The sequence below is a fragment of the Sturnira hondurensis genome, unplaced genomic scaffold (genome assembly GCF_014824575.4).
Source record: "Sturnira hondurensis isolate 20B ecotype Veracruz unplaced genomic scaffold, ASM1482457v3 Scaffold0006437, whole genome shotgun sequence".
Taxonomy (NCBI): Eukaryota; Metazoa; Chordata; class Mammalia; order Chiroptera; family Phyllostomidae; genus Sturnira; species Sturnira hondurensis.
In genome coordinates this window covers 1,422,032-1,449,292 of record NW_028079068.1, presented here as the reverse complement: position 1 = coordinate 1,449,292, position 27,261 = coordinate 1,422,032, and positions in this window count along the sequence as shown.

Below are 27,261 nucleotides of genomic sequence, written 5' to 3'. Positions count from 1 at the left end.
AACAAATCAGCAGGGCCAAGTTGTAGATTGTTACAAAAGGGGTTGAAGACAGGGTGAAGTTAACTTTTCTCGGAAAAAAAAAAAAGAATGGGGGACCTTAGGAAAGAGAAATATATTCAATGGGAAAAATACAGAATGCTCTTTAAAAGACTAAAGTCCCTTTGATGTTAGGGAACATTAAACCGTACTCTTCCTGAATTTGTGACTTTCTCGTAGAATATTTATGTATACAGTAACTCTAAGAACGTAGCTTACCTAAGCATTAACTATAAACCTATCAGTTGATTTTACTGTTATATGTTTTGATTCTTGTTGTTTATGGAGCTACAAGCTGTTGAAGGAATCCAAGTTCTCAGCTTTTGCCTGTTTATGAGAACCAGTTAAATTCAGGAACCGGGGGAGAGAGTGAGCCGGACGGTGAAACAAAGAAAGTCATTATGTTCCCTGTGCTCCGTGAGCTCCACGGTGTCAAAAAGATACAGAAAGCCCTGGTTTCCAGAAAGGGGGCCGAGAGGAACACAAACCCAGATTCACAGAACACACCTTTTTTCTGAGACTCTGATCAGCCCTGTGTTGTGGGCTGCTGGTGACACACACACACACACACACACACACAAAGTCTCTGGTTTTGTTTCCTTTTTTATCACCTTCAAGGGTTTTGGAAGAATGACGTTTTGTCCGAGCTGGCGTGAATTGCCCTATCTTTCCCGTGCTAGATTTTTTTCTGGAACAAATATATGGAATTTGTTTGCTCACTCAGGAAGTGGCCATTGGGTTCTTCCAATGAGCCAGGCCTGTGCTCAGGGGCATAAAATCGCACGGGGGCCTATGAACCTGAGGCTCCCGGGCTGGGGCGGGAGTCAGACTCCCCAAAAAGTAAAAGCACTAGAGGGTCAGGGGAAGTGCCTGACGGTGAGGGGGCAGCGGGGGCACTTGGGGAGAGTTCCCCTTCGAAAGGAGAGGAAGCTAAATCTGCCCATTACTGAGAGGGTCAGGAAAGCCTTCGGGGGACGCATCTGAGCATTCCTTTTCGGATGCACTTTTTCCCACACAGACCTCTTTCTTTCATATTCTGCAGGTCTCAGGAGTCTCTGAAGTCGCCAGGGCCCACTGCTTGCAAAGACCTCATGGAAACCTGGTGGGAACACTTTCACAGTCTCCGAGTCAGCTGATATCATCGGTGTACTCATTCAGACGCTCAGCCCAGCACCTCACTTCCCCACTCACTTGGTATTGGTGGAACGCCTACCTGGTGCCTGGGTGGTTACTTGCCCATAGTTCCTTCAGGGCATTCCCCAAGATGAACCCAGAAGCCATGCTTATGGAGGACAATGACCCTTACATCTGGAAGTGTCCTTTGGGCACCTCACATTGAACTTAAAAGACCCCCCTTTGCTTTTTATAAACTCTCAGAGCACATTGGGAGGGGACCCCAACCAAGACACATTGCAGAATTTCAGTGTTGTCCCCCAGACAGCCTGTTCTTAGTGTCTCTTCTTGAAGGTGGCATCTACTCAAGTGGCTTTTATGAGAGTGACAAAAAGTCAGGGCTGAGAGATGAGTTGGTATAAGGAAGGGTGTGAGGGGACCAGGAGTCCAGGTGGAAGGGGGTGAGCAAACAGGCTGGGTCAAGGTCAAAAAAGAGAGAGTGAGCTGGCTGCCCAGCATACTGAGCCAGGAGGCAGGGCAGAGCCAGGGTGGAGAAAGGCAGTCCGACTACACGGGTGCCTGTTTACATGCTCCTCCCTGTGAACACCAGGTCCTGACCGTAGAGCCTCCTCTGAGAAGCACATATCGTCTGTACCAGCTTCCCCAGATTCGGGGATGAATAGATGTCCCAGGCTCCCAGGCAATCACACTGAGACAGACACTGGCACGCAGCAAGCTCACTGGAGTCTGTGAGCTTGAGTTCAGTGTCTGAACCCCCACAGGTTCAGCCGCCAACGGGGGTGAAGGAGCAAGTTCAGGCAGAGCGAGAGGCTGGGCTGCGCTGTGGTCACAGCAAAGGCCCCAGCAACCCCACAGGGAGCCCAGGAGCTGGGACTGCACTTCAGAGCGTCCAACACTGACCAGTCCGTGGATGTGGGCAGTCTGGGGGGAAGAAGCTGACCTTGAGCAACAAGGGCAAATTCCTGGAAAGGGACTTAATTTAGAGCCACCAGCTGTGGTGCCCAGCGGCACCCGCAGAACCCACTGCTGAGGGGTGGGGTGTGATTATACAATAAATGACCGGCCATTACCCGCACTTCTCATTTTTGTCTCCACACTGGATGACAGGCACATTGTGAGAGCGGCTTGTCCGTCTCACTCAGAGGGTCCCCCACAATGCCCTGCCTCTTGAGGACCTCCTCGGACATGACTCCCACGGGGGCCTGCCATGACCATGTCTAAAGTTCTTCCTGCTACAAGGACACCAGCCACAATACATGGGCATGCAGAGGGCTGCCATCTTGGCTTGGGATCCCCGTCTTCCTAGAGCACTGAGGGTCAAGAGCACCTCTCAGAACCTCAACTCCAGCTGACGGAGGAATGCTAGTCCAGTGGGTCTCAGGGCACAGCCCCGGGCCATTGGCCACAGCATCACCTGGGAACTCGACAGGCATGCAGATTCTCAGGCCCCAGCCCATAACTGCAGAATCAGAAAGTGCAGGGGTGAGGCCCTGAGATGTGTATTCTGATAGGTCCTCCAGGAACACGGGCTCACTCCTCTGAAAAGCACGGCTTTAGTGCCACACAGCAGACGTGGGGGGCACAGGGACAGCCTGTGACTCCTGCCTCCGCACGAGCCCGCACCTGGCCAGGGAAGGAGAAAGGGACCACAGCAGGGAGGATGGACTATCGAGGGTCAGTGTGTCCATCCAAGGACACAGCGAGTCCACCCTGGCCCAGGGGATGAGGAAAGAGCCACACAGACCCCGCCCCACAGCACAGACCGGAGGCCACCTGAGACGAAGTGTGACAAAGTTGAAGAGCTCTGTTGGTGTCCCGCCTCCTATTCTGTCTGTTCTAAGGGTCCCTGGCGGGTTGTCATTTCCTCTTCACAGTTGAAGGGAGGAGCACTGGGCGCTACATCTTGGGCTAAGAAAAAAACAACTTCTGCGCACACCCCTCCCCTCCATGGGAAGGAGAAGTGAACCGGAGCTGAGGCTGCGGAGGAAGGGGTGGGGGCCTGGCCGAGGTTCTCCGGAGCCCCTGTGATTTTCGGTTCACTCAGACAGCACCACCCAGCCGTGCGAGAAAATAGAAGTGGCTCCGTTCGTGAGCTGGTTCCATTTCTGCAACTGCTCCCGCAGCCGGTTTATACTGAAACCCATGCATGCTCCGGACACGGAAGACAAAGCCCCGTGTGACAGGTGCAAGGGGCCCAGTGAGGGGGAGCAGGCCCACTCACCTGGAAGGGCAGTACGTGGATGTGGCTCATACAATTCAGGGCTAAGTCAGGTGATAGGGGCTCAGGGCAACCTGTCGGGAGGCGCATGCTGTGAAGACAGGGGAAGACCCCCAGGAGGAGGCATGAAGAAAGGACAGGCCTGGGGATCCAGGAGGAAGGGAGAGGAGAGGGTGTGGGCCATGCATGCGCAGGACCAGAAGCAGGGAGGAGGCAGGGAGAGCAGAGAGGAAACAAGCCCTGCTGGAGCAGAGAGTCCTGCAGATGGAGCCTGGCCATGGTCAAGGCCAGCCAGGGAGCCTCCTCCAAAGGGCCAGATAACAGACAAGACACCCAGTTCACCCTGAATTTCTGATAAATGAAGAGGAACTTTTAGTATGAGTATGGCCCAAATATTGCAAGACTTCTTGGTCTAAAATATTAGCCATCGTTTATCGGAAGCTCACATTGAATGGAGCATCTTGTATTTTTATTTGCTAAGTTAGACAAACCTACTCCTCCCATATGGCAGTTAAAAGTTGCAGTGCCTCACTTGCTCCTCAGCAGTGCCTTATGGGCTAGTTCTACTCTCACCATCATCCCCATTTCACGGATGAGAGAACTGAGTCACGGGCTGGTCCACGGCCACACAACCAGCGAGTCTGTTTCCATAGCCTGTGCTCCTCGCCTCTAGGCTACCTGATTAACCTTGGAGTCCATCAGACCATGATTCAAAGTCTGGCCCAGTAACAATGACCCTGGGTGAGTCATTTAACCTCTCTGGACCTCAGTTTCCTCATAAGAGTTTCTGCCTTACCGTGTTTTATGAGAACTCGGTGAAGAGATTGAACAAATGGGAAGTGCCCAATAAAAATGGTATTTGGACGGAGATGACGACGATGATGATGGTGGTACCAGTGGAGACTCCTAAAGAGGAATTATTTACGAGGCTACAGAAAACGAGGAACCCCAGGCAGGCTCTGGGGTGCTCGAAGAACCTGCCGTCTCTTCTGCCTTCGAATGCCTGCCTCCCTCTACAGCTGGCCTGCCCAGTTCTCACTTGTCTCCCTGCTTGAGACCTGCAGACACTGAGCTGCCCATCCCCCGTACACCAGAATCTTCTTGCCCCGTGCCCCCAGGGTCCTGGGTCCAGAGCCCAGGGTTGCCTGTGGGCGGCTTCGCTGCCTGTGCCTCCAGTTTATGGTCATATTCCTATACGTAAGCAACTGGGCCTTTCCTGTCTGTCCCCCCTCCAATCACTGCCCAGACATGTGTGTGCTTTCTTCCCAGTTTTTGCTGCCATTGGGGAGAAAATCCAACCCATGGAGCATTTCAGACCCACCTCCAACCACCCACCACAATCAGTTTCCTGCCCTGTTACATAACTCAGCCTAATTCAGACTGGCAGCCGCCTGCTCTGAAGTCCTTCAATCTACGTATCTATTGAGTAAGACCAAGACCAAGAATGACTGCTGATTTGGTTCAGTTTTAGTCATTTCCTGCCTTCTCAGGACAAGTCAGGTCTAGAGAGTCAGTTCTGGCCCATGGGCTTCCCACTGAAGGCCCCTCTCAGGTCTGCGTAGCAGCGGGGCATCCGGACCAGCTTCCTCACCTTTTCTACCTGGGTTTGGTGTCCCAGATGCTGGGGATCCAGCCTTCAGCACAGAGTACCTTGGCCTGGTACCAAGAGTGTTTACAAGGTGTCCAACCTTCTGGCGTCTCCGGGCCACACTGGAAGAAGAAGAGTTGTCTTGGGCCACACATTGAATACATTGCAACACGGTATCACAAAAAAAACACCTTGTACTGTTTTAAGTAAATTTACGATTCTGTGTTGGGCCCCATTCACAGCCATGCTGGGCTGCCTGTGGCCCCCGGGCCGCGGGTTGGACACCCCTAGACGTGTTTATTCTTTATTATTTGTTCCCATCCATGTTTCGCATGGGTATTAATCCTAGTCAATAGACTAACACAGGTACAGCCAGTTTTCTCACTGGAACTCTCTCTCTGGGCCTGAAGCAGCCGCGGGTACGCCGTCCTTCGGGCCACCCTCCCGATCCCAGCTCTCCGTGGGGTCTGTGTGGCCCTCTGGCTCCACGCTGTGGTGCAGGCGACGTGGCTGTGGTGGAGAAAGAGATCGGGTTCCTGCTCTCATGGGGCGAATAATATGTTTGACCCCAAAACCAACCACGTGGTCACTCCCAGTCTCCGCTTAACTCATTTTATTTGTTTAAATATTTTTATTGCATGTACTGGGCTGACAGTGGTTACTAAATTGCACAGGTTTCGAGCATGCAATTCTCCAATGCATCATCTGTATATTGCATTGTGTGTTCATCACCCCAAGTCTAGTCTCTTTCTGCCACCATCCATCCCCCTCTCCCCTCGTCTACGTGCCCTCTTGAGTTTTAGAACTGATGGCCCCTGGCTCCAGTGGCTTTCCCATCTACACGGATGTACATCTCCGGTCTCATCATTTCCCATGCCTCTCGCCTGCATGGCCAATGTGAGTTTCCAGCCTTTCTCAGCCCCTCCCAGGCCTGTGCTGAGCCTTTTCCCTAAGACCCCGCAACAGTGACAACATCCGGCGTCCGGCCATCTGGCCCTCATAAACGGTCCCCGGCTCCATGCTGGGCTGTACTGCAGACTGGCCCGCGGTTCCCTAGGAAACTGTAGGCAGCGCTGGCTGCCAAGTCCATGGAGGGTTTTGGCCAAGAGGTTGGCTGGCCACCTGGGCAGAAGCCTTGCTGATTGTTTTCTTACCTGGTACTTCCCCTTCCTGAGCTCTGGAGCCCAGCCCTATCTGAGTCACCCGGGGCCTGGGAAACCTGTTCCTTTGCAGTCATTTGCAACCTGGAAACCCAGTTCTTCTGGGCCACGGGCACCTTGGCTATCTGATGACTGCCCTGCCTTAATTAGGTCTTTGGACCATAAAGCATTTCATCTGGTTCCCGGTGTTCCTCCTGGGTGCCCTAGGCCTGCGAGAACTGGCCACTCTGTCCCTCCAGCCCACATCTCTGGGCCTCGGTTACTTCCCCACGATCAACAAAACCCTGCAGCTATGTCAGAGCCCAGCTTCCGCTCACCCCCTGCACTTACTCGTCCACCGAGCCATTCGCAACCGTTCGTGGGACATGGGTTTTAGAGCCAGATAATGTGTTCGTTCGGGTTTTCCAACCTGGAATGGGCAAGGCACCGTTCCTGGACTGGAGGAGCTCACTGTGCAGTGGCAGGTGTCCAGGTAGACCTGCTCCATTTCAGCAGCGTGAGCGGTGTCACACGCTAGGGCTGGGGCAAGTTCAAGGTACTGGGGAGCACCTGGGAAGGGCACACCATGCCCAGGGGCACAGGGAACATCTCTCACAGCGAGTGATACGGAGTCTAAGCTGAATTCTGGATAGCGGCAAGGGCTGGTGAATGGGTCCGAGAAGGCGGACGGCCATCCAGATCTCACACGTGAAAGCCCAAGGGGAGAGCAACTCAAAATGGGAAACGAAAGACGTCCGTGTGACGGGGGTGGTTGGCATCCTGAGGGTGATGGAAATCTCGCTCTGCCCTCATGATAAGGAATGAATTGGAGGGAAGGCAGGGTCCTGGACAGGAAGAGGCAACCATGGCAGGATTCCAAGCACGCGATGGTGATGGCCTGGACCAAGGGAATAATAGTAAAATCTCCTGGGAGTGCCAGATCCATGGGACTTCCTGCTTGACTGGGCCTGCAGTGTGTGGAGAAGGGAGGAGTCTGGGGGAAGCCCAGGGGGCCCGGATGATGGATGATGGGAGCAGGGTGGCACCATGAATGACACATCCTCAGGGGACAGAGGAAGAAGGGCCAGCTCGTGGGGGTGGGGACATGGGAGGCAAGGTCCTGGACGGAAAGAGCAATGCTGACTTTACGGTGGCTACGGGACACCCTGCAAGGGACCTGTGTCTCTGGGAGTTGTCTTGCCCCAAAACAGGGGTCTGAGAACTGCAAGCACGCAAAGAGTAGCTGAAGCCATGAACGCTGTTGAATGAGAAAAGCAGAGGCTGACTATGAAGCCTGAGAAAAGACAGAACAACAGTTACATAGTCTGCGGTACGTCCCATACATGATACTTATTAATTATGACAAAAATGTAAGCAGACAAGGGCAAATCCTGGCAGACACCGCCTGACCCAAATGATCAAAATTAACCCGGCCAGTGACGAAGCCCATAGGTGCCCCATGCCTCCTGACACAATATCCTGAGGAGGTCACAACATCACTGCTGGAATGGTCCTGCCAAAAGTGCATAATCTGAGTCTAATCATCGGGGAGCATCAGACAAACCACGGTGAAGGTCATTCTGCAGCACAGCAGGCCCGGGCTCTTCAAAAACGTCAAGGTTATGGAGGACAAAGGCAGGCTAAGAAACTGTGCTGGATCAAAAGATACAAAGGAACAAGCATAATCACTAAAGAATTAAATGTATCCTCTTTGATTAGATCCTGGGCCAGGAAAAAAAAATAAAAGGGATCTTGTGCTTTTGCTATACTTTGTGACAATGAGCACAATGTAAAACAAAGTTTGTAAACAGACAATAGGAGATATTGAGAGCCCGGTTCCCGGCCACTGTAATAAAGCCGGTATTGCAACAAAGCATCACCTTTTCGCTGGCAGAGGGCCTTGCCTTCAGTCCTCCAACAACTCCACACCTGTGACGTGCGACAAAGCAAGGCGCACTGAGACGAGGTCTGCCTATACTGTACCAGCGCTCCTCCCATTTCGATCTAATTTTCATTGTTGTGCTACGTAAAAACACACCCTTTTTAGAAAATGCTAATTTAGAAACTACTAATTCAGGAAGTATTTAGAGGAGATTCATGCCTACCATTTACTGGTTCAGGAAAAAAATCACATAGATGCCTGGGAGGTAGAAAATGATAAAGCAAACGTGATAAAATGTTAATATTCAGGGAATCTGGGTACAGGAGTACTGGACTTCCCTCTGGCATCCTTTTCGCCTTTTCTGTGAGTCTGAATTTACTCTGAGGTGGGTATGAAACAGAGTTAATACTGTTAGCAGTTCCTCTATGTATTTCAACTTCCGCCTTCCCCCTTCGCCTCCCCTTTGCGATCTAACGTGGCCTTTGAGTAGCATCCTTTTTCTAAATTGTGGCTTTAAATATATATAACCTTAAACTTGTCGCGATAAGCATCGTCAGTGTGCAATTCAGTAGAGGTGAGGGAATTCGCATGGTTGTGCGACAGCTCTCTATAACTCTGAAAGTATTTTAAAATACGTTTGTTTGCTTGTTTTTCAAAGGAAGAGGCAGAAGAGGAGGAGACAGAAAGCGGAGACACAGAGTTCGGCAGAAAGTCTGGGGACGGCCAGGAGGACAGTGTCCCGCAGGAGTTTGTGGTCTGAGGGGTCAACAGGCCACATAAACGGAAGCGGGGCGGCGGGGACAAGACAAATAAACCCCAGCCTAAGACTTGGCTCTAGGAAAGATCTCTGCTCTCCTTTCATAGGCACTACTGGTAGGCAGGGAAGCCTAGAAGGTTCTTGCAAACCACTGTCTTCATGGAAGAAAAGTTGGCTTCAGAATTCCTGCCAGAGTTTTGCATGGCTGAAGGTAGGAACCCAACGGTGGGGTGCATTTGGGGGTTTGGAAGGGTGTCTCGTGGGCCTGCTGGCTAAGTCAGAGGGGGCTCACTCCCCAGAGCCCACCTCCCAGAACCCACACTCACCCTCACCTAAAGGGAGAAGTCGAGTCCGAAGGGAACCGAGATAGCTCAGCACAGTTATTTCCATGGGTCCCTGCTGACCGGAGAGATGGGACTTTGGGGTGGGCCCTGGAACTAAAGCTAACGGTGTGAGAGACACTCTATGGAGAGAGCAAGGAGGCTCCGGGGGCCAAGAAGGAGACAGGGGCCGAGGAGAGAGGCTGGAGTCCACAGGGCCACTGGCCTGGGTCCTCAGGAACGTGGGGGCTGCTGAGTGTTCTGTGCTTTGTTTTCTAGGCTGTCGTTCCCTGGAAGCATCTGTATGCTTTATCTATTGATTGATTGATTTTTAAGCCTCACCAGAGGATAGGTGTATTGATTTGAGAGATGTCTATTGGTTGCCTCTGGCACATGTCCCCACCTGGGGATCAAACCCACAACCTAGGCATGTGCCCTGCCTGGGGATCAAACCCGCAACCTGCAGATGTACAGGACGATGCTCTAAGCAACCAAGCCACGGCAGCCAGCGCTGTAGGCTTTAGTGATAGTCACTTTCACCCAGACACGAGTGGTGTCCTCAGGTGTGAAGAAAAGACGGGGTGGGCATACCTGGGCACGGTGGAAATCAGAGAGACCTTGGGCAGCCCCCACCCCCCGAGTGAGGCTGAGACAGCCAAAGGAATGGGGATAGGAGCAGATTGGAAAACAAAAACAAAAAAAAAACCCAGCAAGTATTTAAAGACATACACATACCTACGTCCCCATTGTGAGCCTTGGGAAGCCTACCGCCCGAAGGTGGTGTGGGACCCTCTGAGGAGAGGGTCACATCGAGCCAGATTAATGTTTCCTCATAGCCTACTTAGCTTCACGTAGCCAATTCCATTCAGTCCTCACCGCAACCCTCAGAGTAGGCCTTCTTATCCCCATTTTACGGATGAGCATGTTGAGGCTCAGAGAGACCGTGTAACAAGCAGCAAGTGGCAGAGCAGGAAACAAGCCTGGATCTTGTTCTGAAGTTCGTTTCCTCTTCATTCCAGCCCCGAGGAACTGTATTCTGGTGTCCTTGAGTCTGGAAAATTATGTCTGATTATCTAGAATATCATAAAAGTAGGACCACGCTTTTTTCCTGACACCCCCCTAGATTTTCAGAATTATAGGAATGAGTCCCTCTATCTCCCGAACCCCGGAAAGGTGAACCTACGTAACCTGCCCAGTCTGCTTCTCTCAGAAACCCGGTCACTTTCCACCGTTGCTCCCGACCTTTCTCCCTGGCCGTGGAGCATGAGAACAGCTGCGACCAGACTTATGTAAAAAGCGGATCAGATCCGGCTCAGGTCCTCTCCTGTCACAGCTCGAGTGGTTCCTGTTGACTTCGGAGGTGCCACCAAGTATGTCAGGGAACACGGTGGGATGGCCACAGCTCTAGGGCATGAGGTCTTTGTGTCTTGTTTTGTTTTTTTAACGAAGATACTGAGATTCAAAGCAGTAAAGTGACCTGCCTAGGGTCACCCAGAGAGTCACGTGGATTACAAGTTTCATACCCTGTTTGTTTCATTACTATCAAACCCAGCTTTCTTTGACAGGCTGCCAGCTGCCTCCCCAACCCAACAGCAATGCTGCGTCTCCCCCCGACTTAGGTTTTTTTTTAATTTTTTGTTGTATTTTTTCCCATTACCATTTAGTCCCCGTATACCCCTCTCACCCTAGCATTCACCCCACTGCTGTCCATGTCCAAGAGTCCTTTTTCCTTTTTGCTCAATCTCTCTACCCCTTAACCTCCCCCCACCCTTTAGTTGTCATCCTGCTCTCCATCTAGGAGCCTGTCTCTATTTTGCTTGTGAGTTCAGTGCGCTCATTAGATTCCACCTACGAGTGAAATCACATGGTACTTGTCTTTCTCTGACTGGCTTATTTCACTCAGCACAATGTTCTCCAGGTCCATCCATAGGTGTCTCCCCCTTAGTAACGGAGCCCCAAATTTATTCAAAGTAGCACTGTACCTGGAAAAGGACTGACTTTCCCAGCTTCCTTTCAACGTGGTCTGGCCATTTAAGTTCTAGCCAATAAATTGTAAGCAAACGTGCAATTCTTCCAGCAAGTCTGTCTAAAAGAAGGTATAACCCTGCTCCCTTTCCTCTGTCCTCCTGCTTAGAAGTCAGATGTGATGGCTGGAGCTCCGGCAGTCAATTTGGACCAAGAGGACGAAGCTCACAGTCTAGGCAGGGCAGGCAGAGTGCTGAGAAGAGCTGGGTGGATGATGGTGAAGCTGACCTAATAAAATTGTACTATGTACATGAGAGGCAACTGAATATATCTTGTTTCAGCTGTGCTGTTGCTTACGCTCAATCCAAACTACTTGATGCAAATTGGGGACAGGTTCAACTGTTTTCTCTAAGCCCTAGGGACAACTCCCAACTGTATGGCCCTGCATGCGTATCTGGGGCCCGGGAAGGTGTGACCAGCAACTTCCCATTCATTCTCAAAGCCGCTGTGTGCTGCGTTTCCCAAGGCCAGAGGCCAGCCGACCAGCCCTACTCATCCAAGCCACTAATACAGTCTCATCAAGGTTTTGCGAGTCTCCATTCTGGGCTCTATTTCCAGAACTCCCAGGGCCCAACCACCTCTTGCACCTCTGTGCTATGGTTTCCCCTTTAACCTCAGAAACCCCCTGAGGTTGTATGAATATGAACTCCAAACAGGGGTCATGAAAAATCACAAGAAGTCGGGAAAAAGAGACTACTTTACCCCTGTCCAAAGAAACTCGGTAAAGATGCCATTAGTAGCCATGAGTGGGGCAAGATAAATCTGTAACTATAAAGAGATGAGAATCCAATACCAACTAGAAATAGCAAGAACACGATTCTTGACACTTCAGGAAAGAGTTTCCCATGAAAGCCACAGGTTCAGTCTTGCCCGGAGAGACCAGACGGCAGGAAATTTCCATCCGCTCCCCAGCAATGAGAAGCATCTTGGGGAACACAGCCCCGTCAGGATAAGCGATACTCCAGTCTCTCCGCCCCGGTGCTGGGAGCGGAGTGTGCGGCCAGATTGTACCTGTCAGCAAGAAGACACCCGGCAGCTTCTTAGTGCCTCTCCCAGCCGTCAGGGCAGCTGCCTGGGGTGCGAGGGAGAACTGCCTGGGTCCCCATGTTTATGTGACTGAGGCTAAACAAAGTTTACTTCCTGACCAGGGTCAACTAGCCATGACACGTGCAACCACCTCAATGGTGAAGGCTGCAACAGAGGGCACTTGACTGTGAAAGAGATCAGCCACGTTGGGAGGAGCGGTCTGCAGACTGGCGGGAGGCACCGTCACCTACGGCACTGAGCTATGCATGGTGTGCAGAGGCAACCCTGGGGACCCTCACGTGGAAGTTCTAGCGAGAACTCTGCTTCTTGGCGCTGTTAGTGCTGACGGGGGAGGTCCCACTGGTGATGTTCCATACGTGCATGCCTCACATCCACAGCTGTTGCTGTGGCAACGAGGCACACGGGGGTGTCACCTACAACACCTTGCCTCGGCTGCACCCTGTAGCTCCTGCTTCTTGCCCTGGGTTTTCTCTGCTGTCGGGGGTGGAACTGCAGGAACCCACTCAGGTGAGACCACTTCCTGGCGTGTCTCCTACCTAAAAGCTTTCATTTCCTCCAACTACTTCCTAAATGACTTGGTTCCCAGGTGTTTTCCTCCTTCCCAGGGTTCATTCGTTGATCCAATAAGTAACTATTGCACACCTACCATGTGCCGGGTCTTGCTGGGCACGGGGAATATAACGTCCTAAAGGACAGACTCGATCGGTCTTCATGAAGCCTAGTTCAGTCTTGGGAGTGCTTGGGAGTTTATTTCTGTTCCTCTTCAAACGCGAGCAAGATTGCACGCACTGAACGAAATACGTACTTCATGCCTAGGGCCAGTGAAATGCACGAGGGGACTCTCCTGTCCCCTGTTACCCCCTGGTGCTTGAGCTTCACATTCCCTGGGAGTAGAAAAGCACCAGACCAGGGGTCCAACTCCACCTCTGTCACTGAAGGACATAGCTTCTTTGAGATTTTGATTCTCCGTCCTCGAAAAAGAGATAAAAATACCCTCCCTGTCTCCGCGAATCAGTCCGAAGAAAACATGCATCTGCCCAGTGTTCGGCAGCCTGGGGTGGAAATCAGACCCATTTTAGACCACCACCCCGAATCTCAGTGGTCCTGGGGACCCAGAGGAAGGCAGGCCCTCCGCCCCACCCCCGCAAAGTCCCCCTGGGTCTCTCGGCGAAGACTCAAAAGGGTCCCCCAATTAGTCCCAGTCATTACTCTGTCCTGCCCTGGCTTCTCTGGCCGAGGTCCACAGCACCCAGACCCCTGATAGGAGCCTTGGGGCCACCATTGCTGATGGATCCTGCCTGTGATGGCAAGGCCAGGCTCCAGGCCAAGGGCTACTTCCATGCCCTGAGCCCCTACACCCACATGGCCCAGCAGGGCTGACTCAGTGCGTAGAACAAGCACCTTCCACCTGCCCAGTCCACATCTCTGGCCAGCACATCCAGCACATCTCCCCCNTTTAGACCACCACCCCGAATCTCAGTGGTCCTGGGGACCCAGAGGAAGGCAGGCCCTCCGCCCCACCCCCGCAAAGTCCCCCCTGGGTCTCTCGGTGAAGACTCAAAAGGGTCCCCCAATTAGTCCCAGTCATTACTCTGTCCTTCTGCCCTGGCTTCTCTGGCCGAGGTCCACAGCACCCAGACCCCTGATAGGAGCCTTGGGGCCACCACTGCTGATGGATCCTGCCTGTGGTGACTAGGCCAGGCTCCAGGCCAAGGGCCACTTCCACGCCCTGAGCCCCTACACCCACAGAGCCCAGCAGGGCCGACTCAGTGTGTAGAACAAGCACCTTCCACCTGCCCAGTCCACATCTCTGGCCAGCACATCCAGCACATCTCCCCCCTCCCCCCCCCCAAGCCCCTCAGCCAATGTAAACACCAGTTTCCACAGGAGTGAGTTTAGACATCGCTGGCCCTCCAGTCCTTCCAAGCTGCAGACGATGCCATTCCTCCACTCGGACCTGGCTCAGCCGATGGGTGACTGATGTGCTCCCCCCAGCACTGTCACCCTCGGCACTCAGGTGAGACAGGCGGTGGTCAGCCGGCTTCCCCTGGAGCAACCAGAGCACAGCTGCCTGTTCCGTGTCCTGGTGGCCTTTGTGGAACAAAAAGAGACTTTGCCCCAAAGGGGGAAACCAGAACATCCATCAGTTGCAAAAAACAGCTGCTCCCGCACCCCAGGGCCCGGGCTGCTCTGCGGCCCACTCTGGAGGGGCTGGAGGGACTGGAGGGACTGGTCCCCCACCTGGGGACCCAAGTCAGCCCATAACACTGTGTTAAAACTGTGAGGTGTTGCTACACTTTGAAACAAACTGGCCGCCCTGCGGGTCCCATGTCTTGCTGCAGACGCTGCCTGTGGTGCTGGGACTCACCCACTTGCCATCCACTGCTCCCCATCCGCCCCGGCAAAGACTCCATCTCTCTTCATCTCTCCCTGAACACGCAGCCCTAAAAGGCACCCTTGCTTCCAAACCCCCCCGTGGGTCATTTGTCCCCATTCTTCTCACAGATCCCAGCTTGGCCGTCTGACCCTTACCTACTGTCCCCTCCCTCTCATTAAGCCAACTCCTTTTCAAAAGTGTCTTGTCCATGGACTCAGACCAGCAAGTCTCTAACTTCCCCCGGCAACAGGGGCTTGTAAACCGAACCTCAGTACAGAAAAGCAAAGCCCATCATCGATCTTCGCACAGCGGAGTTGCACGCCGGAGTTGCACGCCGTGAGCCGCGGTCCTGCCCAGGCCCCTTCCTAGCCGGGCGACACTGGGCGACTTCACCTCCCCACAGCTGCCTCCCTACCTGTAAAGTGGGAGTGATAATAGTCACCTCCTTCTCTGCAGGGTTCAATGATATAAAGCATACGAAGCCCCTAGCATGGTGCCTAGAACACAGCAGGTATTCAATAAATGCCATCTGTTATTATCTTTATTATCACCATGTATTACTCCTTTATACTTTCTGCCTTATTTTCATGTCAAGAGCAAAGTCTGGCTGTGCTTGACCTCCCCCACCAACCTTTGACTAGAGAGAGACCCTCGTTGGAGTTTCGGGGTTTCTCTGTGACCTCATGTATCTATGCTCCTGTGGCCCCTGCCCCTGCCTGTCCAGTCCTACTAACAGCCAACTGGGCAGCTCAGCCTACCTGCTGTCCTCCTGGGCCTCCCGGGGTACATGTTTCTAGGACAGTCCCCATCTGTCACACTGCCTCAAACTGTTCTTAGTAGCTCTCTTCACATAGCGGGACCTTTGGGAAGATGTTCCCCACCCCAAAAGGAGCACTTTTAAAACACTTTTTTAAAAAATAAATGATTTAGGAAATAATGCTGATTTGCTCTGTGAACTTTTAAAACAAAGTCGAGTCACCTTAACCATGTCCTTAAAGCATGCGCGCGCACACACACACACAAACATCCCATTCCCTCTAAACTCCGCCACCAAAGCACCCAGCTGAGGCCTGAGCGGCAGGGTCTGGATAACAGTCTCCAGCTGGGAAGGAGGAGCAGCTCAAGTCCCGGAGCAAATCTGTGTGGGAAGGCGCCGCTGCACAGTTTGTCTTGGAGCGACTTGCTCAGGAACTCCGCTTCCACCACCCTCGGGGGGAGGCCCGAACCAGAGACCATCGAAACCCCACACGTTTCTGAAAGGATGCATGCACCAAGGTCTGCTGCATCGGGTGGGTGGAGGACTTGCCATGGCAACAGAGAGAAGCTTTATGTTTCTTCTTGGTAGTAAGAACAGTGGTTAGAAGAACAGCTGATCTCGCCTTGTGCGGCTGCTGTGGGCGCCGCACAGCTGTGCTCGGGCGCAGGTTGATTCACCCGCGCAACTGTTACTGAAGGAGGCGCTGCGGCCGCAGGTCCTCAGCCCCGCAGCTGTGCCGCTCTCGGGTCACACGGGCCTTCAATTTCTCACCCATAAAGTGGGGGGAGTAAACACCTCATACAGTTGTTGTGGGGATTAAGTGAAGTAATGTAGAGCAGGGACCCCCACCTCCAGACTGGTACCTTCGGAGCCTGTTAGGAACCTGGGCGCGCAGCAGGAGGGGAGATTGAATGGTATGAGCTTGAATCGTCCCCAAACCATCCTCCACCCCCTGGTCCTTGGGAAAATGGTCTTCCACGAAATCAGCCCCTGGTGCCAAAAAGGTTGGGGAGCCCTAATGGAGATCCCTTCACCCCAATTTCCACTGTAATTTCATAGGCATAGAGGATCAAATGATACACTTGAAAAATATGTACTGTATTAACAAACAAACAACAACAGGAGAAAGTGGAAAAATTTGAGATACTTTCTAGCATATGTCAACCTGCCCTTCAATATGTCTGTGCTGGCGGAGGTGAACTTGGAATGGCGTTTGATCTCCTGGTCCTGGTAGCCAGGCCCTGCTAGGCCTGGCGTCACCACACATCAAAAGAGCCCGTGTGAATTTAGAGGGACCTAAATGCTGCCCGCACTTCAAAGGAAGTTCCTCTTCCAGAGGCTGTCACGGCCTTTCAAGGCAGGTAAACGGTAGCGCAGCGCAGGGGACTCACAGGAAGGTACAGCCACATCCAACTGGCTGCCATGCGGGGACATGCAAGTTTTCCTGGGGCCAGAACAGCGCAGCCCGGAATGAAGATGTCGCTGCGCGCAGGGTAGGGTGGCCCCGCGCCGTCCCAACCTGCTTCTTGTTAACGCGCAGCCCGGAAGCCCTATCGCAGAGCGCGCCATCAATAATGTCGGCCCCGCAGGTGGTGTCCCCTCTCTTCCCTTCTGCCCACGGTCAAGTCCACCTGGACAGCTTTGATTCCTGGGCTTCCGGCCTTTGGCTTACACTTTGATGGTTCTGTGTTTGAAAATCACAACTGGAAATAAAACGCCACTCTTTCGGGGGAAGGGGGTGCAGGGGGGTGGGCGAGGGAGGATTGAGGGAAGCGAAGGGAGTGGTGGTGAAGAAGGTGCCGAAAACAATCTGCTTTATCCTAAACAGGTGCTCTGGGCTCAACCTTTGAAGTCCTCTCTGCCTGCCCTCCTGCCCCGGTCTTTGGCTAAGCTGGCGGCCGACAGGCAGGTCAACGGCCGGTCCTCACCCATCCGTGGTCCAGTTTTTAGTGAGAGAAAGGGTCAGAGACAGGCTGAGACCGAGGAATTTCCCCGCGCTCCCCTCATTGGTTAGGGAGGTGGCTGGGAGTCGGCTGACCCTCCAGCAGGCCCTGGCGCACACCTGGTGGGCTCCCTCCTGCGCCCTTAAGCGCCACCTGCGATCTCGGTCCGTTCACACCTTCTCCAAATCCCAGCCCCAGCCCATTCGCACTCCCCAGAGCACCTCCCCACCCAGCCCCCACAAACCCTCACCGACCCGGTGCGCAATCACACCTCCGCCTGCGCACCCCCAGTTCTCCCCGGACGCCGCCTAGGCCTCGTGGAGCTGGATGCTGAGACGTGCGGCACGTGCGCCGCGCGGTGATTGGCAGCGCAGGCCAACGCCCCCCAACCCCCCGCACCCCCTCTCAGCTCTGGGGCCAGTGACGCGAGCTGCCGCCGCGGCTGTGGCTGGTCCCGAAGGCGGAGGGGCTGTCCGGGCGCCTAGGATGGGCCAGTGGGAGCGTCCGGGGAACAATAAGTCTGATGGGAAGGGGGTGGCGGGTGAAACAGCCGCTAGAAAGCGCACCTAACTGCACCCGCGGAGCTAAAATGAGCTTGCTCAGGGGAGCTGTACATGCTGTTCCTGAGGAGAGAAATACTTTTTGTAACTGATGAAACATTTTCCATTATTCGGTTATTAACTGGGGCCCAGCGCACTTAACCTCTGCGTTCCTTTGGACAGAGCCAGGAGGTTCACTGCATCCTTGGACCTGTGCGTTTGTGTTTGTTGGGGGTGGGGTGGGGGGCAGGTAAAAGAAACCTAGACATTTTAACTCAATTGGTGTACCCTGAGAAAGTGGTACAGGCACCAGAAAGATGTCCATTGCCATACCGGTGATGGCTGGGCTTAGCCAGGGAGGATTTCCCATAGGAGGTGATTCGAGCGCAGGTTGGAGGCGCCGGGCCTGGGACTCGGCAGGACTAAAAGAGCGGCGGAGACTGAGCGCGCGGTGCAGGGCGAGGGCGCTCCCACCGGCTGCGTGGGGACCGGGCGCTTCGGCTCCAGGAGCCATCACTGAGTCTCGGCTGTGACCGCGGAGGGAGGGGCCGTCTCTCCTCGTCAGTCAGCCAATGAAATATAGTCGCAGGGGGCCCGGAACCAATGGAAACCTGCCGGACTGCGGAGGAATTGCCGCTGGAAACATTTGTGGAGACCTGGCCAAGAGCCTTGGGGGCGCTGCTGTCCCACAAGGCCAAGACAAGTGTGTGTCAAGGACCAAAATACCAGCAGTGCGTTTATTTATAAGCTGATGTGGATCAGAGCGCCGGCTGTTTAAGGCACAGGCACAGGCCGGGGAGAGGCAAAGGAAGAAAGGGAGGGTGGAGCAGAAGAAACGCACCTCCTGTCCTGAGCGTCTTAGAAGCCGGGGAAGGATTATTGCCTCTGTTCCACGTCCTGCGTCCTTTTCCCCACTGTCAACATTAACGTCTTGCGTGGGTGTAGCGCTTTAGTTTCCAAATTGCTTTCACATGCGAGATCTCACCCGGCCATCACTATAACCTGCAAGACAGGTATTATTACTCACATGGGGGAAGCGAGGCTCAGATAAGTTAGCTCATACACCCAAGCAGCACAGCTGTTGGTGATAGCTTTGGGCCCAGAACTCACGTGTCCTGACTGCAAATCCAGGTCTCTTGAAACACACCAAAGGAAGGAAATCAGGCCTGCTTTATGGCCCTGGTGCCCAGGCAGGGCACACCCAGCAATTAAAGTGAAATCCAGAAGGACTGGGTTGATTTTTTTTTTTTTTTGGCCTTAATCATTACTCTTTCTAATTGTCCTCTTGAAACACAGGTCAGCTCTGCCATTATACACCTATGGGTGAAGAAGAGATTTAATTGACTCACTGCCAGGCCAGCTCATATCAAGAAAAAGCAGAGCGGAGAGGGGAATGGGGATGGGTTAGCAACTGTGGGTTTCCTAATCACCCCCACCCTGCAGGCCAACTCGAGACCCGCAGCCTTCTCTGTGTTGTCTCATTTGGGTCCCCAGCCCAAGAGATACTGCTTCCTGTCCCTCGGGCCTGAAATAGGCTACCCCCAAGGGGACCTCTGAGGCTTCCACCTCTGCCACTGCCTTCACCCTGGCCCCAAGGAAACAAAACGTCCCACCCCTCCCTTCCGTGGCCACAATGACTTTGTTAAAAGTTTTGCTACAGGAGAATTTGTCACTCCGGGACTTGCTGCGTCCCTGCCACTGTGCCCGCTGAAGTCTCTGACCTATTTGGCAAAGCGGACGATCCTCAGTGATTCCCGGAGCTGAAAGCCAAGTCCGGTCATTTGTCCAGCTTTTGAAAAATGTGCACCATTGAGCGCACCTCTGGATTAGGAGGGTTCGGGAAGTCCTGAAGGCGTGTTGTATGGTTCTACATACTCTGAAATGACTCATGACCACCAGCCAGGCTGGGGGGGCCACAGCTGTAGAATGCCTTCCATCTGGAAAGTCTGAGACAGCTGAAGGGTGAAATTGGCGAATTACAGGTGCACCTCACAGGTGCACTGTTCATTCCAGCCCACCGTAAAAAAGCAAGGGTTAAAATAAAGTGAGTTGTGATCTTTTTGCTGGTGGAGGGTCTTGCCTTCAGTTTGTAAAAAAAAAAAAAAAAAAGGCAACATCTGTGAGCTCAATAAAGTGAAGCATAATACAAAGTGGCCTGCCTGACCGTGGCCAGGTGGCTCAGTTGGTTGGAGCATCGTCCCATGCACCAAAAGATTGCGGGTTTGATTCCTGGTCAGAGAACATACTTAGGTTGTGGGTTTGCTCCCTGGTGGTCAGGGTGCATGCGCATAGGAGGCAACCAATCAATGTTCCTCTCTCACATCAATGTTTCTCTCTCTCAAATCAATAAACACGTCCTCAGGTGAGGATTCAAAACAAAACAAAACAAAACAAAAAACAGAGGTCTGCCTGTCTTTGTCAAGCGAGGAGGCTGTCATGCAGAGGCCCATGCTGCCTAAGGTGGTGGGGACGGACAATCCGTTCACATGACAGCCCGAAAGGGGCTGAAAACCTTCGCGGTGGGAAAATTCTGCATTGAGTAATCTCGGACCTCAGAGGATATGGAGCAAGGGAACTGAAATTGGACGGGAACTTACTTATTTTCACTAAATAATTTTCTTTGCAATCTTTTATTTTTTAACCTTTGCCACTTACAGTTTACATTTAGCATTATTTTTTATTAGTTCTAGGTGTACAGCACTGTGGTTAGGCGAGCATATACTTTTCAAAGTGTTCCGCCTGCTAGTTCCAGTACCAAACTAGCAGCGTAGGAAATGCAGTCAAACAGTATTGTAATTCACTTGAATACAATCTTGAAGGCGGGACTCTGGACCCCTGAATCAGGACCGCCCTGACTCCCACACTGATCAGTGGGCACCGTCTGCTCTGTTTCCATTCATCACAACTCACTAGGCCTGCAGTGTCCGTGAAGGAGCTACCAGCCACGTGTGACTCCTGAGCACTTAAAACGTGGCTGGTCCAAACAGGGAGTGCAGTCGGTGGAACATGCACGCCTGATTGCAGACACCAAGTCAGGAGAAACGTGGAATCGCTCATTAACACCCTTAACGCGGACGACGGGGTGAAACAATATTTGGATCTGCTGAGTGAAAGACATCATTAACATCAATTTCACCTGTCTCTTTTTACTTGTTTTTAACGTGGCTACCAGACAATTTAAAGTGAGCATATCTGGCTTGCGGGTGCTGGAAATAGTCTCGATCTGGGTGATGGAGACATACATGAATGCGTGTGGGTGTTGAAACCCATCAAACTGTGCCCTTAAGCCTTGTGCGCTGAACTGTATCTAAATAAAAACCAGTCAAAAATGTAAAACGAACAGTGGCTTCCTGTTTCATTTCTAGAGAAACCTAAGCTCCTCCCCTTGGCCACCGAGACCCGCCCACTCCTGTACCTCGTCAGAGCCCAGTGTCCCCACAGCTCCCTGGCCCCCTGCTTTTCACGGGGCCTGGCTCGTGCCCACCTCGGGCACCTGCGTGTGCCTTCCCCTCTGCTTGGAAGGTTCTCCCTCCGGATCCGGATGACCATTCACATCTCGGCTCAAATATCACCTCCCTCTTCCTTGACCATCTGCAATCAGTTGGAATGTTTTTACTCAAAAGGAACAAGGAACCCACACTGGCTCAAGCACTAAAGAGAGTCTGTAGGCTTGCTACCCTTGGGCAGCCAATCAGGCTCCAGCCAGGGTACGGCCAGGGCTGTGGATGCTCTTCCCTGTGATTCTCTGGGTGCTGCCCAGCTTCACGGGTCGGCTGTGACCTCAGGCTGGCTTCCTGCATAGTAGCAAGGTGGCTGCGGCAGCCCCTGGCCTCACGTCCATGCCCCACCCCAGCTAAAAAGAGAGTTTCTTGTGCCCCAACACTCAAAGGAAAGTACTGGACTCACCCAACCAGTCACTTGGCCTGGGAGAATCCCATGTGCTACTTGGCGGGGCCCTGAACCAGTCACCGCTGACAGGACCCTGATTATGCTTAGGTAGTTAAGGCCCCATCCCCCCCAAATCTCAAGGCTCCCGTGTATTTGGGAGCCGTGAATGGGTGCTGGAGAGGCAACCAGCGTTGTTCACGAGACCCCCTACAGCCTCAAGTCACTGCCTAGACCAGAGCTTGGCCAATTGTCCTATAAAGATCCAAGCAGCACATAATTAGGCTTGCGTTGTTTTATCCCATGATCCTCTCAAAACATAAAAATCATTCTTTAGCTCATGGACCCTACAAAAAAAATAGGCCAAGGGCTGGATTTGGCCCAAGGGACATAGTTTGCCAGCCCTCTGATCAAATCATTACGGCGCTTGTGGCGTCCAAGTTGACCTTGTTTTGTTTCTGTCTGCAGAATGAAAGCCCCAGGAGAGTAGGAACTGTGGCTAGGTTCTCTTCCACTGTCCTCTCAGCTCCTTAAAGGGGAGAGGGCACATAGTAGGTGCTCAATAACCAGTGCTTGGATAATGACCATGAAGACTTTATGGTGCAGCAAGTCGGGACCCGGTGTCTAGCCCTGACCTGGGTCTTCCTGCCTTTCTCGCCTACGGGACACAGCTGTCCCCATGCTGACCAGCTCGTCCACAGGGTGTCTTTATGCAAATCAGGAAAAGGTAGCACCCTCTGCCCGATGCAGCCAGCCCCCAGGGCCGTGGTGAGTGGGCAGGGACTGGATTTTAACCCCGCCGCCACCGTGGAGGGCATCCGTGGGTAGGACCCATTCTGCACAGCTATGTAGGGCAGCCAGAAATGGAGTTCAGAGTCTGAGCCCTAAGACCTCCCCTTGTTCATTGTTCCCACCCCTTGGTGCAAAATCCTTTGCTTGCGCTCTGCCTCCCACTTTCTCCCCCTTTCACCAACTCCCAATCCCCTGTTCTTCCAATCTTTTCAACACAATGGCTGTGGTTTGCACGTATTGAATTGCAGTTCACACTTGGCACTTGGAAGTTCTTCCGAGTATAACAGTGTGGTGGGGGGGGCGGGGCTTGTGGTTGGGGAGGGGCTCCTGTTCCTGTGCTCATGGTGCCTTCCGCAGTGGGGACTAGAAAAGTCCCAGCCTGTCTTGTCAAGGGATGGGGAAGCGGCTGTAAAAATATAGAGTGAAACGCTGAGCATTCTTCCACTTGGAAAGGGATGAGAAGGCTGAGAAGGGATAACATTTGCTCGATTGTGAATGTCATGGTGAGGGTGGCCATGAACTCACTCATCAGAGGCTGAACTAGAACCACAGGGCCCAGCACAGAACTACGTTTAGGAATAAAAGAAGAAAATCTGCCTTCCCTCAGTGGGTGGTAAGCTCACGGCACTCATCACCCCAGGCAGGAGTCAGACTGGAAATAAAAATGCCCAGAAACGCGTGGAAGACTCAGCTGTTGACAGACCATAATGACCTATTAAGGGAGACGGAGCTACCTTGGGATATTGGGATTGCACTCTTGAAGCCGTTGACAGAGACCATAGCTGGTTGTTCCCGGCACCTCCCTTCACGCCCCCGCCCCCCAGGAGACAGAGTAAGGCCTGGAGCCAAGGACCCAGGAGCCCAGGCTGCCCCCGCCGGCCCTGGGCAGCCCCGGCCGATTGCCTTGCGCAGGAGAGGGGCACCTCACCGATGAAACGGTGACTTTTCCCACCTGGGCTCCCTGAGGCCAGCTACTCTCTATTGCTGGGAATCTGGGGGCCACCGAGCCAGTCAAATGATGTTTGTGGGAACTCTACGTAAACGAGGACTCTACCCAGTGGGAACTCACCTGCTGTCGTTACCATAGCTGATAATGGTAATGACATTATCAGCTATGTCTCGAAGGTTGGGTACTGCGAGATCATCCCGTGTGACAGATGGGAGAGGGAGGCACAGGGAAATAGCTTTGTTAAGGCTGCACGGCTGATCAGGGATCCAGAGCTTCAGCTCAGGCTGCCTGACTCTGTAGCAAATCATTTCTTCTTCCCCGTGAACCTGGGGTTAGGGCCCCTCCCATAATTCTGCCGGGGCTCCAGGCCGGTGTTACCGTAAAGGAACTCAGGGACTCATCCCACTGGGGTGGGATCTGTTTTTGTACAGAAAAGTCGAGACGGTCGGCACCGGGCACATCCAACAGCTCCCGCTGAATCCAGCTCACAGTCCTCCAGCTGCTGATGTCTGTGCTTCTGTCCCCACCTCTCCACAGACACATCTTAGGGACAGGATGCTGCTGGCCACATCCCTGGAAGACACAAGTAACTGTGATGCGCTCGGAGCAAAGCAGGGGAGACTGGTGGGACAGATATATGGAAGAAGCTCCTGGGCCAAGGCCACCGGGCCAGGTGCTTCTATGTCTGGAGGTCCCCCCACCAAGGGAACCAGCTCGGTCCCCCAGCCATTCAGCAGTGGTGGCAACACCTCCAGGTTCAAAGACTCCGGGAACCCGTGAACATCACCGTAGAAAGCAACAACTAAGGCTCTGAGGCAGAGAGAGGTGTTTGATGTGTGGGAATACAGGCTCTGTGGCGTGTAGCCTGTCATTACTAGGCACATAAACCACACAAAATGGGCAGAACCCAGGGTTCCACCTTGGACTGGGTGCATGAGGAGAAAGCTGGCAGGGCAGAGGCAGGGCAAGGAGTCGGTGGCATCGTCCAGCAGAGCCTGTGGCGTTCGAGGTCACCCCACAGGGCCGGGCAGGCTGCGCACTGCGCCTCCAGGGCGCGGGGAAGACCGAGCCTTTTCCACTTTGCACAGAGATGCTGTCTGCTAAGCTGAGCACTTGAGGGTCTGTGTCTTCCCAGAGGGACCTTTTCTAGTTCACATCAAGTCTCTGTAGGTACCAGCGGGGCCCTGAAGAAGTGTGAGGTGCTGCCGTGCCCTTCCACACCCCCTACTCCATCCTATTTCTTTCTTTCCATCTTTTCTACTGTTGAGATTGCAGGTAGGATTAGGGGGACCCCTCCCTTCCTGCAGGGCTCCTGGGGGTTGGCATACACGGAGGGTAAAGGCACACAGCACAGTGCCTGAGGCACCCCCTCAGGGCAGGGGTCTGGGCTCCTTGGCAGGACTGATGACACCAGGACCCGGAGCTCTCACTCCCCTCCCCCACACAAGCCCCAACCAGCCAGTGCTCCTGGGAGGAAGGCTGGGAGGGCAAGGCAGCCGGGCTGCAAGAGGACCTTGGCTCAGCTTCCTCATTCTGTGGGTGCGGGAGCTAGAGAACCCAGTGAGAGCAAGATCCACCCTGCCCTGCAGCAGGAAGTGGGAGAGAAGGCCACACCTGGGCCCAGGAGCCTTTAGGAGCCCCACCCCCTCATAAACGTGCCGGACCCACGCCCTGGACCCCGCCCACGCAGATTGCAGCTGCTCCTGGAGGGCAGCCAGCCCCGGGGAACAAGGCCTTGATCCTCACAGGTTCCCTTTGCACAGACAAGGAAACTGAAATGCGTGCTGAACAAGGATCAGGAACCTGGTCAAGGTCACATATCTAGAAAGTTGCAGAGCTGGGCTTTGAACCTGTGGTGGACGCTGTGGCTTCTGCCCAGGCTTCCCCCAGCCCAGGAATAGCCCTGCCTGGAGGGGGCTGCCTCGTCCGGGAGGATGCAGCCCAGAAAGCCAGCCCCTGGCCTCCATCTGGGACCACTCTGAAGGGCCACCCAGGGATTTGAGCATTGCTGCATTGCTGCCTGTGTTTCAACACCTCCCCCTGCCAGTCCCTGCCCCCGCTCCCTCCCAGCTGCTGCTGCTGAGTACACTCCCCCATCAACTCTCTGCACCCAAACCTCCCTCCGAGAGTTGGTTTTTGGAGCCTCCCACCTAAGACAAAGACACTGCACCCCCCCGCCGACCTTTGTGAAATGCTGCCTCCCCACCTCAAGGGTGGAAAAACCTCAAATTCAAATAGGGGAGGGTGAGGCAACCCAGAGATGAACAACAGTGGGGAGACGCCACCACCCCTGGGCTAGAGAGGTGGACAGAGTAGGGATACAGTGTCACTTGACCCAGGGGTCACCCAGTGGAAGCTGGAACCACAGTGAGTGGCGGCAGGTGTGGCGGGGAGAAACAGAAGCCCCCCTGGAGACACCCCTGAGGTTGGAAGTGATTCGGTGAGACCTGGCTCCTTCCTCCCCTCCTGCTTAAAGTTTGTGACGACCAGACTACTTACAAGCACACACAGTTTATACCTATACCTAGGTTCAAATTCCCACAATTTAGGTATTATTAAAATCTTTTAAATTTTAAGCCAGGTCGGGGTCCGTAACAATTTGTTCCTCTATAAGGGAAACACCACTGCAGAATGGTAGGTGGGGGGGCCCCTGGGGCACCACAAGCCCCAGCCCCAGCTCGCCACACCCACAAGGTGTGACCTTTGGTTGCTTCATCCCTCTGGTTTGGGGGTGGGGAGCCAAAAAAAGCCCGGAGAGGCCTCGAACAAAGCTTGGAGAACCTATCCTTTGGAGGGGCCATACAACTGTAGAGTTTTGGGGGACCATCACTCCTGGGGATCAGAGTCACCTCAAGGCTTTGTAATCGCAGCCAAGATGGGTGCTTGTGTATATATGTGTGTATGATGTGTGTGCATATGAGGTGTGTGTCTGTGCATATGTGTGTGAGTATGCATGTGTATGAGCTGTGTATGGGGTGTGTGTATGGGGTGTATGCATGTGTGTGATGTGTCTGTGCATGTGTGTATGTGTGTGTATGTGGTGTGTGCATGTGTGAGGTGTGTGCATGTGTGTGAGGTGTCTGTGCATGTGTGCGTGAGTAGGAATGTGTATGAGGTATGTGTGTGGTATGTGTGTGTGTATGAGGTGCATGCATGTGTGTGGATAGCCTCCTCTCTTGTAGTTCCCACGAGAATGGTTGTCCAAGCATATCTTTTAAAACGAAGAGGACTCATTGGCATCGATAATAGATAGAATGTGAATATGTTTGATTGGTACTCGATATGAAGAGAAAGCTCCTCCGGCCTATCCCCAGGGCTGAAAAACGAGACCCAGTGGAGAGACCGGGATTGAGGAGGCAGCCTGCCCGGAGCTCCAGGAGGCCCTCGGGGCCCAGCCCCGAGAAAGCCCTTATCAGCAGCCATCCCAGCTTCCTGTTTTGCAATGGGCTGGGGGCCTGGGCCCAAGGCACATCTGCTTCTGTTTATTCTTCCTCCTTATCTTAATGGCTCCCCTCCCCCACATCACTGCCTGGAGTACCCCCACTCATGCTCCAGTACTGGGGGCTCTGCTCCAGTGCCTCTCCTTTCTGCACAGACCCAGGGAGGGAGGATGGTAGGAGAGGACAGACTGGACACTTAGCGTCCCAGGCCCCGCTGTCCCCAAACACTGCCCTAGGCAGCACTAGATACTAACGTCAAAGTGAAAAGGAGGAATAGGCTAAAGACTCTCCTTCTCCGAAGGAAAGCAGGAAACCAGCAGGCTGTGAGGGGCCACCTTAGCTCTAAGAGAAACGTAATGACATGTAAATTTCAGGTGACACCTAGGCTAATAACTGCAACTGGAAATTCCTGTTGGGAGGAGGAAGTTTTCTC